We start from the raw sequence: 11580 nt of genomic DNA, 5'->3' as shown, positions 1-11580 counted from the left end.
CAGCTTCTGCCCTACTATCTATTCTAGAAATAAATCGTGTCACCATAGACCCCTGGTAGACTCGGCAGCAGCCCGAGTTGACCTGATGTATCAGCACTTTATGTGACTATTTGGAGTACAAATGAGAACGCCCCTTCCTTGAGTCTGTGGGTCAAGGTGCTGCCTTCCTGTCATTAACCAGCTTCTGGATTTTTGTCACATTTGTCAGTGTTTCTGAAAGGTCACATACAACAGAAGGCATTCAGAAAACACTGGATATCTGTCTTAGTCAGTGATCTCTTTCCATGAAAAGGCACCATGACCAAGGCAACTCTTCAAAGAAAACATTTAATTGGGGGCTTGCTTAAAGTTTCAGAGGGTTAGTCTGTTAGCATCATGGCAGGAGCATGGCACTGAAGCAGTATCTGAGAGGTACATCTTGATCTACAGGCAGTAGGCAGAGAGAGACAGTGGGTCTGGTGTGGGCTTTTTGAAACTGCAAAGCTAGCAATACATTTCTTCCAACAAGGCCACACCTCCTAATTCTTCTAATTGGTCTCAAATAGTGTCATTCTCTGGTGACTAAGAATTCAAATGTATGAGCTCTGGGGGGGTCATTCTTATTCAGACCACCATCTTCTAGGATTAAGGGTTACAAATGAAAACCCTGCATGTGTCCTTGGTGCATGGTCACACTCTCACTCTTTTAGTTATTCATTCACTTGTTAACTAGTTCACTGTTACTCATTCGCTCACTTGTTTACTTACTCACACACTTGTTCATTCACTCACTCACTGAACTTAGTGCCAGATGTGTTTTTTTGTTTTGTTTTTTTTTTTTACATTTAAGATGCAGCAAAGTGTAGGAATCTAACCTGAACCCTAACTCTTGTATTCGAGTGGTTAAAGCAGACAACGTGCACGTGTGTACACACACACACACACACACACACACACACACACACACACACACATGCAGAAGTGGGTGAAGAAGGTTGGGACACACTTGTGTATAGAGAGCAACAGAAGACTAGAACCCAGAACCCTGCCTGGCTCATTTGTAAGTAAATAAATCAAAAGGAGTAAATGATTAGGAAGTATGAGAGTGAAGCCTGGTTTTAGGTCATCAGGGGAAGGCCCCTCAGAGAGCAGACATGTACACCAAATCCTAAAATAAGAGGAAGAAAAAACACTGTTAGGCAAAGGGAACAACTAGGGCAAAGGCTTTGAAACAGGCAGGGTTTGGGAGTGCTCAAACCTGGCAAAAAAGATGACCTCAACGGAGGGTGCTCCATGTTGATGTGAGAAAATGGCTGGGGACAAGGAGCCTCTGAAGATAGATCATGCCTGGCCTCATATAGCAAGAGACCAAAAGACATGTTCTTATCCAAGAGGAGGTCAGTGGGAACTTTAGGCACAACAGTGATATTATCAACACATAAAGGGTATCTTCTTGTGGTTCTGTGGGAAAGGGGCTAGAGAGAATCAGAGAGACTGGGAGGTGTAAGAGAGGGGGCACAATTTGGAGCTTTTGAAGTGGTTGGTTTGGAAAAGAGATCACAGTGGTTGGGGGATATAATGGGACCAAAGAAAGGAAAAGATAGACTACAGGCGAGGTGCATTTTAGAGACTGTATTCAAGGGTTGCTGATGAGGTTGATGGAAAGAAAGAGACACGGTGTCTGTCTGCTGCCTGGAACCACTGGAGAAAAGCAGGCACACATGAATCCTTTCAGTGTGTGATGCCTACAAGGCACCCATATGTGCATCCTGTGGTCACTGGAAAGTCAATAGTGGCCCTTAGGGAGCCAATTGTATGGGGTTACCATGGAGGATTGTTGTGGTCAATAGTGTTATTCAGATTTTAGAGAGCAGAGGAACTTATTCACAGTAAGAATTGTAAGACTCTAGAGAGATAGGTCACATGGTGAACTGCTTGCCTTTACAAGCCTGAGAACCTGAGTTTAATCTCCAGAATTCATGTAAAAAGCCAGGCATGGTGGAATACATTTGTAATTCCTGTGCTGGGGAGGAGGAGATAGATTCCTGGAGCTCAATGGCCAGCTAGCCTAACCTATGTAACAAGCTCCAATTTTTAAGGAGCATCTCATCTAAGTCACATGGGGTTCCTTTTAATGTTCTCAGAACACCAGGGATGGTGATGAGGCATTTCTAGTTTTCCAAGATAACAGCTCTCATGTAAGGCTCAGTATCACCATTTTGTTATTAAGAAAGACCATGTGGGAATGCACTGATCTGCCCCCACAAAGAACAAGGCTCAATTTGAGGATGTGTTGGTAGTGGAGCCAGCCATCCCTGTATGTGGCATCTGCAGGAGTCAGTCCCCTATCGCTGCAGGCATTAAACACAGATGGGCTAATAGCATGAAGGACTCTAATGTAAAGACTGGCCAGCATGGGGCTCTTGCCTCTTGAAGTCTCTGAGTTGATCTGGAGTGTATAAGGGATTGATGCAGTTAAGTGAGAGAGACCTGGATGCCTTTCACTCATCTTTCTTGTCAGCTCTTGGGAAATCCATGTTGTTGTGAGGGTGGTGTTGGATACCTGATTCAAAGTTTCTTTCATTTTTTCGAAGGATGCATATCTGAAAAACAAGTGTCAGAGAATTCCTCACAAAACCAAGGCTTCTTGTCATTTTTTAAAACTTTCACACTGTGGCCCAGCTTTCAGAACAGGAAGCTTGGTGGTACTTGAAGCCCATGATTGATTCACCCACCTAAGTCACACAGCCTGGGATGTAGCACTTCTGACCCAAAGTGCAGCCAGCACAGGAGTTCTTTGTTTTCACCTTTGTTAGGACTTCCATGGCTCTTCTGTGAGAGAGTTGGCACCAGGGTATCAGTAAAACTGTTTTGCAGATGACCATCCTCCTGGCCTTAGGCATTCATGGCCATCCCACAGAGAATATAATAGTTAAGCAATTAACTCCGTGAAGATTTGTTAGGAAATTTCAGATTTTCATGCATTTCACCTTTTTGGCATTTTATGACTTAATGGTGGCAAATTTTCATGGACTTGTGAAAAGCTCTGGCTTCAGACCTCTGAGTTGGATGTGCAGTGCTGAGTATACTACTCCAGGGGAAGCACAAACTAGGCTGGAGGGGTGAAAACTACTTTTAATCACACATAGTTCAGTCCATAGAAACAGGCAGGCCCTGGAGGTCCTTGCTGCTGGAATCAGTAGCTGTGAGTGAGAAGTACAGAGTTCTGGGGAGAGGGGTGATGGTAAATGCTCTTTGTGTGTGTGTGTGTGTGTGTGTGTGTGTGTGTGTGTGTGTGTGTGTGTGTGTGTGTGTGAACCTCCAGGCCCAGACTTTGAAAGTATGAGGCTTATCTAATGTCAGTTAGGGTGTGTTTCTGTAATAGTTTATGTCGGTTGCCAATTTGGCAGCTTCCAGAATCACCTTGGAGACAGGTATGTGGGGATTTCTATGAGGGAGCTTGTAGACTGGTTAATTGAGGTAGGAAGACCAACCCTAAATGTGGGTAGCACCATCCCATGGACTGGGCTCCTGGACTGCATGGAAAGGGGTGAACCTACTTCTAATCACACATAGTCCATGGAGACAATCAGGGCTTGGAGGTCCTTGTTGCTGGAATCAGTAGCTGTGATTTGGCAAATAGTTTCAGTCTGCCTAGTGTCTAGTGTCTTGTGGAGTGTGTGTGTGTGTGTGTGTGTGTGTGTGTGCATGATAACTTCTAAATAAGACTTTCTCAGTGAGACAAATAAAACTCTTCTCAGTTCAGCTGTCCTCTGCACTTCTGAGCCTCTGTCCATTGTATCAGATGTCCACTGCTGGGCTCAGGAAGAGTAGGAGGAGCCAAGGAGCAGGAAAGGGAGGCTGTGTGGCCCTTCTTTCTCTAGCTTAGCACTTGTCCCTTAGTGGCTTCACTTGCCTCACCAGCTCTGGCATCAAGGGCCACAGTGACACAGGGCAGCCCTGCCCCGTCCACTCCCAGGCGCTGCCTGTTCTAGGATCTTGTGTCATCCTAGATCTGTTCCCTCATGTCTGAATATTTCCTCTTCTAGATGAAATGCACAGTGTAAAAAACATTTTGCCTGTGCCTTGGTGATACTGTAAGAAAGAACTTTGGAACTCTACCAAAGTGGAACAGGTGCCTCGGAGTTTCTTGCAGGAGAAAAGCCCGAGATGATCCAGATGATGAGTCAGTTTTTTTGAAAGGCAGATGGCAAATCAGACTTGGAGGAGTTTGCCTGTCATAGGAAGGGGATTGAGGGAGCAAGCTTGCTGCAGCATGATATAATTGTATATTTTATTTAAATCTAAGAGTTACAAGTTACAAGTAGGTTACAGTGATCCTAGGATTCCAAGATGGCAACAGCAGGTGTGAACTGAGCGTGGAACCCTCCTGAGCACAAAGAAGGAAAGTGGCCTCTTGCTTTCCTTTTATGTCACCAGAGACCAGGGAGGGTGAGCACATCCATATGGTTCTGGCCACTGGCACCATCCAGGCCTTCAGCTTATTTCAAGAAGCAGTTCTTTTTTTTAATTTTTTTTTTCATTTTACAAGCCAACCACAGTTCCCCCTCCCTCCCCTCCTCCTATTCCTCCCCCATCCCCCTCCCATCCCTCCCCCTTCCAACTCTCCCCCCCACCTTGGCTTCTTGGGTAGAGAGTGAGACTTTTTGTCTACTTTCCCTTCTTAGTGCTGGGGGATTTTGTCTGGTCAAACAGCAATTTTTTATTAATTTTTTTTTATTTTACATACCAACCACAGTTTCCCTTCCCTCCTCTCCTCCCATTCCCTCCCCCCATCTCCTTTCTACCCCCCACCCCCATCCACTTCTCAGAAAGGGTAAGGCCTCCCATGGGAATCCACAAAGCGCGGCATATCAAGTTGAGGCAGGACCAAGCCTCCTCCTCCTTTGCCTCCCCATCAAGGCAAAGGTATCCCACCATAGGGAACAGGCTCCAAAAAGCCAGTTCATGGACCAGGGATAAACCCTGGTCCCACTGTCAAGGGCCCCACAAACAGACAAAGCCATGCAACTGTCACCCACATTCAGAAGCCTAGTTCAGTCCCCTGCAGGTTCCCCAGCCATCAGTCTAGATCCCATGAGCTCTCGCTTGCTTGGATCGGCTGTCTCTGCGGGTTCCCCATCATGATCTTGATCCTACTCTGCTTCCACTACCCCCACTTATACAGTCCTTCCTCCCTCTCTTTGACTGAACTCTAGATGCTCAGCCCCCTGCCTAGCTGTGGATCTCTGCATCTGAAGAAGTAGTTCTTGATGGTGGGTTTTGAGGTCATCACTGTGGTTGTGAGAAAGAGCTATACTGAGTCTCTTCCACATGTCTCCTTATAAAGGATGGGCTGGCAGGACCCCAGGATATATATATTATCAAGACTCACTGCTATGACTCAGGAAGTTACATGTTTAAGTGTTTTAAAGCATCATGTATAATTAAAGTATAATTTTGATATTGTTTGAATGAGAAGCACTTGGTATGCAAAAGACAAGTCTCTTGTCATGAAAACCTGTCTGAAGAAGCAAAAACTTTGAAAAAATGATCTGGTAGATTTTTTTTTTTACAAAAAATTAATTATTTTTATTTCTTGTATATGTTTTGTGTGCATGTGCACTGTGTGGATATCTGGTGCCTGAGGAGGCCAGAAGAGGGTGTCAGATCCCCTGGAGCTAGAGTTACAAGCAATTGTGACCTCTATGTGGGTGCTGAGAACTTAATTTGGATTCTTTCCAAGAGCAGCTAGTACTCTTAACTGCTCAGCCACATTTCCACCTCCTGAGAGATATTTTTTTGATTCAGAGAAATGTAACTGACAGTTCCTCTCAAAAAATATAAAACACCTTTCCCATCTTGAAAATTGTCACTAGGTATCTACCTGTCATTAGCGAGTAGAGCATCTGGCGGCAGCCTGAGTGACTTCCACAGAGTGAGCAGAGAGGCACCCTGGGGAAGCTCACTCCTGCTCATGAAGCACACAGATACCTATGTACATGTTCACATGAGCACACGTACACACTGTCAGCTCAGGGCACAGCGAAGGCCCACGAATGGGACTGGCAGGAGCTGCTGGAACCTTTAAGGAGTGGGACCTGGGAATAGAGAGAAGAATCCACAGTTATGAGTGCATACTGCTCTTCCAGAGGACTTGAGTTCAGTTCCCATCACCCCTAGCTGAGTGACTCTTAACTGCCTGTAACTCTAGCTCCAGAGGGATCTGATGCCTTTGGCTTCCAAAGGCCCCTGCACTCATGAGCATATACCCAGCCCCCAAGCAAACCAATAATCAAAATAAAACAAATCTTAAAAAAGAAGTGGGACCTGATGGAAGGAAGTGATATTGAGGGACATGCCAACCCCATTTCTCTCTTTCTGTCTTCTAGCTGCCATGATGCAAATGACTTACTCCATGACATATTCCCTGCCACGATATCCTGCTGCACTAGGGCCTAAAAGCAATGGAGCCAGCCAACCATACGCTGGACCCTCCAATGGTGAACCAATATAAATCATTTAAAGTCATTTGTCTCAGTACTTTTGTCAATGCTGACCAGCACACATGCTGATGTGTATGTTTGTGGAAATATATGCACACATACATGCTCACTTATGCTTATCAGAACCTGATGTCTAGCACTGAAACTCATTATAATTTCAAGTGGTCCACAGAGGTACTACTCTCTACCCGCCCATGCCATTCATATCTGCCCAGCTCTTAAGTGAAGTCTCTTGTACTGTGTCTAAACACCCTTCGCCTCAGGGAGTCACCAACAGGGTTTCACTACACATTATTAATATAGTTTTCCACCATGACTCCCAAAAGTTACCTGCTCATGAAGGAAGAAATCATTATTTCCCCAGAGCCTGGCCGACCTCTGGGTACTGTCACCACCACACTGTTCTACTGCCAAGAATGCTCAGCTGTGTGTTTGCAGGCCTGACATCTGGATCCTTCCTACACAGTTCAGGGATCCACCCCTTCCTCACTTCGCTCCAGGAACCCAGCCCTTTGTGCCTGTGTGCATGACGCAATGCCTCCTGGCTGGGGCAAGCTGAGACCTCGGTCTGAACATGGCCCACCTGCCCTCTGAGGCACCTTGGCTCTGAGAACTCTCTTTGCTTCCAGGATCCACATTCTTGGAAGATTGCCCTTCCCTCCATTGCCAGGACTACCCAGTGTCCCTGCCCACCACACCCAACACCTGCCCTAATCACCTACCCCTAGACACTTCCCATGTGATTCTCTAAGAGAGGTGGGGGCTGTGGGAGTCGTGCCAGGAGACTGAGTGATTTTGTGCCATGGGAATGGCCACACTATGGGTATGGCCACATCCAAGAATGTAGGGACACTTCAAGCCAGTTCCATGACAACTTTAGCCAGAGACCCAGTTTCACCTGATTAAAAGCCATAACTGGAGCATAGAGTTGCCAGGGAGCTGAATGTGGACACTCAGCTTTGGGGAAGGTGCTTGGGGGAGAAGAAACTCAACTTTTCTCTGGAGATAGGTCTCCTGGCCTTGTCATCGTGTCCTGTGAAGGGGGAAAGGCCCACACTGAGGGTCTGCCCAGACTTGCCCCTCTACCATCCCTTTTTGGTCCTGTCTCCAGCATCCGAGATTGCTGTTGTTTCCTCTGGCTAAACCTATACGGCTACTCTCTTTTGTCTGGCAACACCAGAGCCAAGGAGGTTTGGAAATATAGCACATTTACCAGAGCAGAAGTTGTTGACACACCACTTATGCCTGCCTTCTCTGTCTGTTCACATGAGTAACTTGTCCGAATGTGTTAAGTTCCCTGGATGCCAGCAGAGACCAGATTTTCTCTCCTACCTCTCATCGCCTCTGCTGCCTCTGGCAAGTCTCCTGTCACTGCGTGGGAAAGCTGCTTTCAGAATCTCTTTGGGAGAGAACTTTATTTGCCGAGGAAGTGTTTGAGAGCAAAGCTGCATCTACCCTCTGACCCTCTCCTCTTCAGGTTCAAGGTCTGATGGTCCAAGGACTTCTGAACAAGAAGTTCTTGTTAGAAGGGCCATTGAGAGGAACTGAGGAGATGGTGGAAGCTGTTATGACCATAGGGTACCAGCACTTAGCCCCCAAACTTTCCAGAGGTCTCTGAAAGTACTTCCACAGACCCAGGGAACGGTCCGTGAGCTCACAAAGGGCTATCCAATGTTCTCAGTATCTGCAGTATCCACAGGCATCAGGGAAAAGCAAATTAACATAGAAATGAACATTGCTGCACACTCACTGGGATGACAGCGCTGAATAGTATGAACAGACCACAGAGAGTGTTGACAAGAATATGGGGTCCCTGGAGCTCCTGTACCTTGCTGGAGGGAAGGTGAGCTGCGACCATCACCTTTGAAAACTCGAGCGCTAAGTGTCTTTTATCACTGTGCAACTCTATCCTGAGATGTTTATTTGAGAAAAATGAAAAGGTATGTCTGTGAAAAGATGACACATAATGGTTCCTGACAGATTTACTCACAATAGTTCTAAGCTGGACATAGCCTTCTTGTTCAACAGTAGGAAAATGGGTAAAGGGTTATGACATACTAATCCTGCCTTATTCATAGTTTTCTTTTTAGGTAACTGCTTCAAATATAGCTAGAAAATACTAAATAGAAAATTCTGGAAGCATATAGCTCATAATTGTTAAAGTGTCCATCATTCTGAGAAGTGTGATAGAATTTTATGTCGGCCCACTGGGGATGTGAATCATCCTTCTGTCCAGCATACTATATGTTGCCAGGGTTGACCTTGTCTGCTGAAAACGCCACACTGTGTATTAGGCACATAGAAGCATCCTAGTTATGAGAGCCACTGTGTGGCTTCACAGCACTATGTCAAGAAACTCAAATTTTGCCTTAGTGTTCTGAGTGAGCACAGAGAGGCAGTAACCCTTATTGGCTGCTGTGGGCATTTTTGCTGTGCCTGGTTGGTGCCCCAACATGGTTACAAGTGTGTGCTGATATAGCCCGAGAAGTTAGAAGTTTGAAGGACATGAGAAAGTCAGCTATAGCCGAATAGGTATAGAAAACAGGTCCCTGCACAGCTTGGATCATCAGGAAGGCCACCTGGAGGAAAGGTGTTTACACTGAGCTAAGAAGATCAGTGGGAGTCAGTAGGAAATGAGGGATGGGCAGGTCCCCCAGATGGAAGAGCAGAGCCTCTTCCACAGAGGAGAGTGAGAGTAGAAGGAATCCTGGGCTCTGGGGTGGCCAGAGAATTAAAGAAGAATTAAAGAGCCATTCCCAGGCCGTCAAGAGCTCTTAGAACCCTGAAGCTCCCCTGATCTTCAGAAAAATCAGGAAGTGTCTCTCAGCTGGGTGAGTGATAGTCCAGTATTGTGGCTTTACAAATGGCTTCCTTTTGCAATCAACCATGACACCTCTTTTTTCATTAATGTCTTTTTATCAAAGTGAGGGAGGGAATTACAAGGCAGTTCTAAGGGTGGCCTTAGCCCCACTCAGTTTCCCTAGCCTTTCTCTCCTGCTCCCAGGAAAAACAGAATAGCATGCTGGGAGACAACATTTGAGAAAAATGAAAAGGTATGTCTGTGAAAAGATGACACATAGTGGTTCCTGACAGATTTACTCACAATAGTTCTAAGAGATTGGGAGGGACAGTCCGAATAGCCTGGGTTTTGTTCCCCCTTCAAGAAGTACACCCTTCAGAGTGTTAGCCCAGGCGACCATGTGGTCTTGGGACATGAAAACCTGGTGGTCTGCTCTCTGGGGTCCCACACTTATAGCGCAAATAAAGCGCAGTCCACAGAGACCTCATCCACCTGAAAGTTTCCTGATCCTTGGGTGACCAACTCACCATGGACCCTGAACTGTTCATCCATGAACAATTCTCTTGCTTTGTGTGACCAGCTGAGTCTGCACCACATCAGCTCTGGTTGAGAGAGGACATATAGAAAGACAGAGGAGGCCTAAAGGGAAGGGATAGGACTCCCCCTTGATTTTCTGCCCTGCTAGGGCTGGCTCTGTCACCTGCAAATAACTGGTGCTTGGCTTAAGTGCTTAGGACATAGTCCTGTTATGCATGGATAATTCCAGGTGTGCTGGGATTTTTTTATTGTTAAGAATGGGATAATGGAGGCTGGACCAATACCTCTTGCTCATTTGTCTATGAATGTCCTAGACATCCAAGATGCCACGTATTCTATGCTGGGGTTGGCAAAAACCCTAGAGTGGACAGGGCATCTAATTCACATCAATATTTATTTCATGAATGGTATTTTCTTTCTCACATTCCATGTCTTTTACTCCATTGTATCAGGTGAATTTGTGGTGGACTTGTGACCCACATTCTTTCTAGCTTGAGTTTCTGGAGGGGTTCCTCCTACGGAGGAGACAGGAAGAAGTGATGGTGGACAGGAAGAGAGCAACAACTGCTTCTGCCTCACTGAGAAGGGGCTTGAGGTGCAGAAAACGGGTCTTGTTGCTGTTAAAGGTGTGAGATGTGGGATTTGCCCTCAGGATGGCCCAGAGCAGTCCAGCTCTACCTCTAACATGCCAGCGATCAGCACAAGACTATTTAGGACACAACCTCTTTGGGTCATACAAAGGCTTGCCACCCCAATGCGTTTGTACCTTGTTAAATGTTGTATCCTAGGGATTGGTTCACTCTTATTCTGACCCTGACAGTTGTTGTTACTAGCACCTCAATCACTCCCCAAACATTTCTCAGTTTGGAAAAAAAATAACGCGGCATCCTTACTCAGAGAGCAATGTTGATTTGACAACTCTAGAGATACCAATTCCAGGAACCTGCATCCTGGGATGGAGGAAAATGGCCATGCCTCACTCTGGAGAGAGCTGTGAGGGCTGTACTGTTCTGATCCTGTGGAGTCTGTACTGTGAGAAGGCCAGGTCATGATGCTGCTGAGACCCTCCACCATTTCCTGGGAGCCAGTATAGACCTTCTGAACTCTCTTGTAATCACAAGTTAGTAGGTAAACCCTAGTTAAAAAAATATCCCATGGCAGAAAGATCCCGTGCCAAGCTGGTGCTCTGGGTCCTGAGTCTAGATTCACTCTGAATGGCTCTCCACTGGAGCAACCTGGAAGGATGCTGGGCTTCTTGGCCAGGGCCTGGCTAAGGGGCCTGAGGACCTTCCCATCGGGACATAGATCTGTGTTGTTCCTGGATGCGTCCTAAGGGGATGTTCTGAAGTAATGAGAGTCATTTGTATTAGCTTTTGGTTTCCTTTTCAAGTCATGTGCTCGTGGTCCATAAAATGGTTCTTTTGCTTTCCTAACTGTTTGGCACAGAGGTTCTACACTGTCACTCAAATCCTAAGGACTTAATTAGATATTAAAAGAGGGATGAGGAAGGAGAGTGTCCCCTGGTAGGGTAGCTTCTTATGGGGACAAATGTGGCCAGGGGAAAGAGGGGCATTTAGGCCTACCAGGCAGGGGCTTGGAATGAGGCTTCAAATCTAGCATTAGGTATCCACGAGTCGGACCATGGGCACCAGGCTCCAGGCTACTTTGTCTCAACACTCATCTCTTCCTCTCTCCCACATTCCCTGGATGCTGGCCCAGGAACAGTCTTGCTTTTTGGTTAAATCTCAGCTGATTCCA

Source organism: Peromyscus maniculatus, chromosome 4 (genome assembly GCF_049852395.1).
Source record: "Peromyscus maniculatus bairdii isolate BWxNUB_F1_BW_parent chromosome 4, HU_Pman_BW_mat_3.1, whole genome shotgun sequence".
Taxonomy (NCBI): Eukaryota; Metazoa; Chordata; class Mammalia; order Rodentia; family Cricetidae; genus Peromyscus; species Peromyscus maniculatus.
This window is presented reverse-complemented; position numbering follows the sequence as displayed.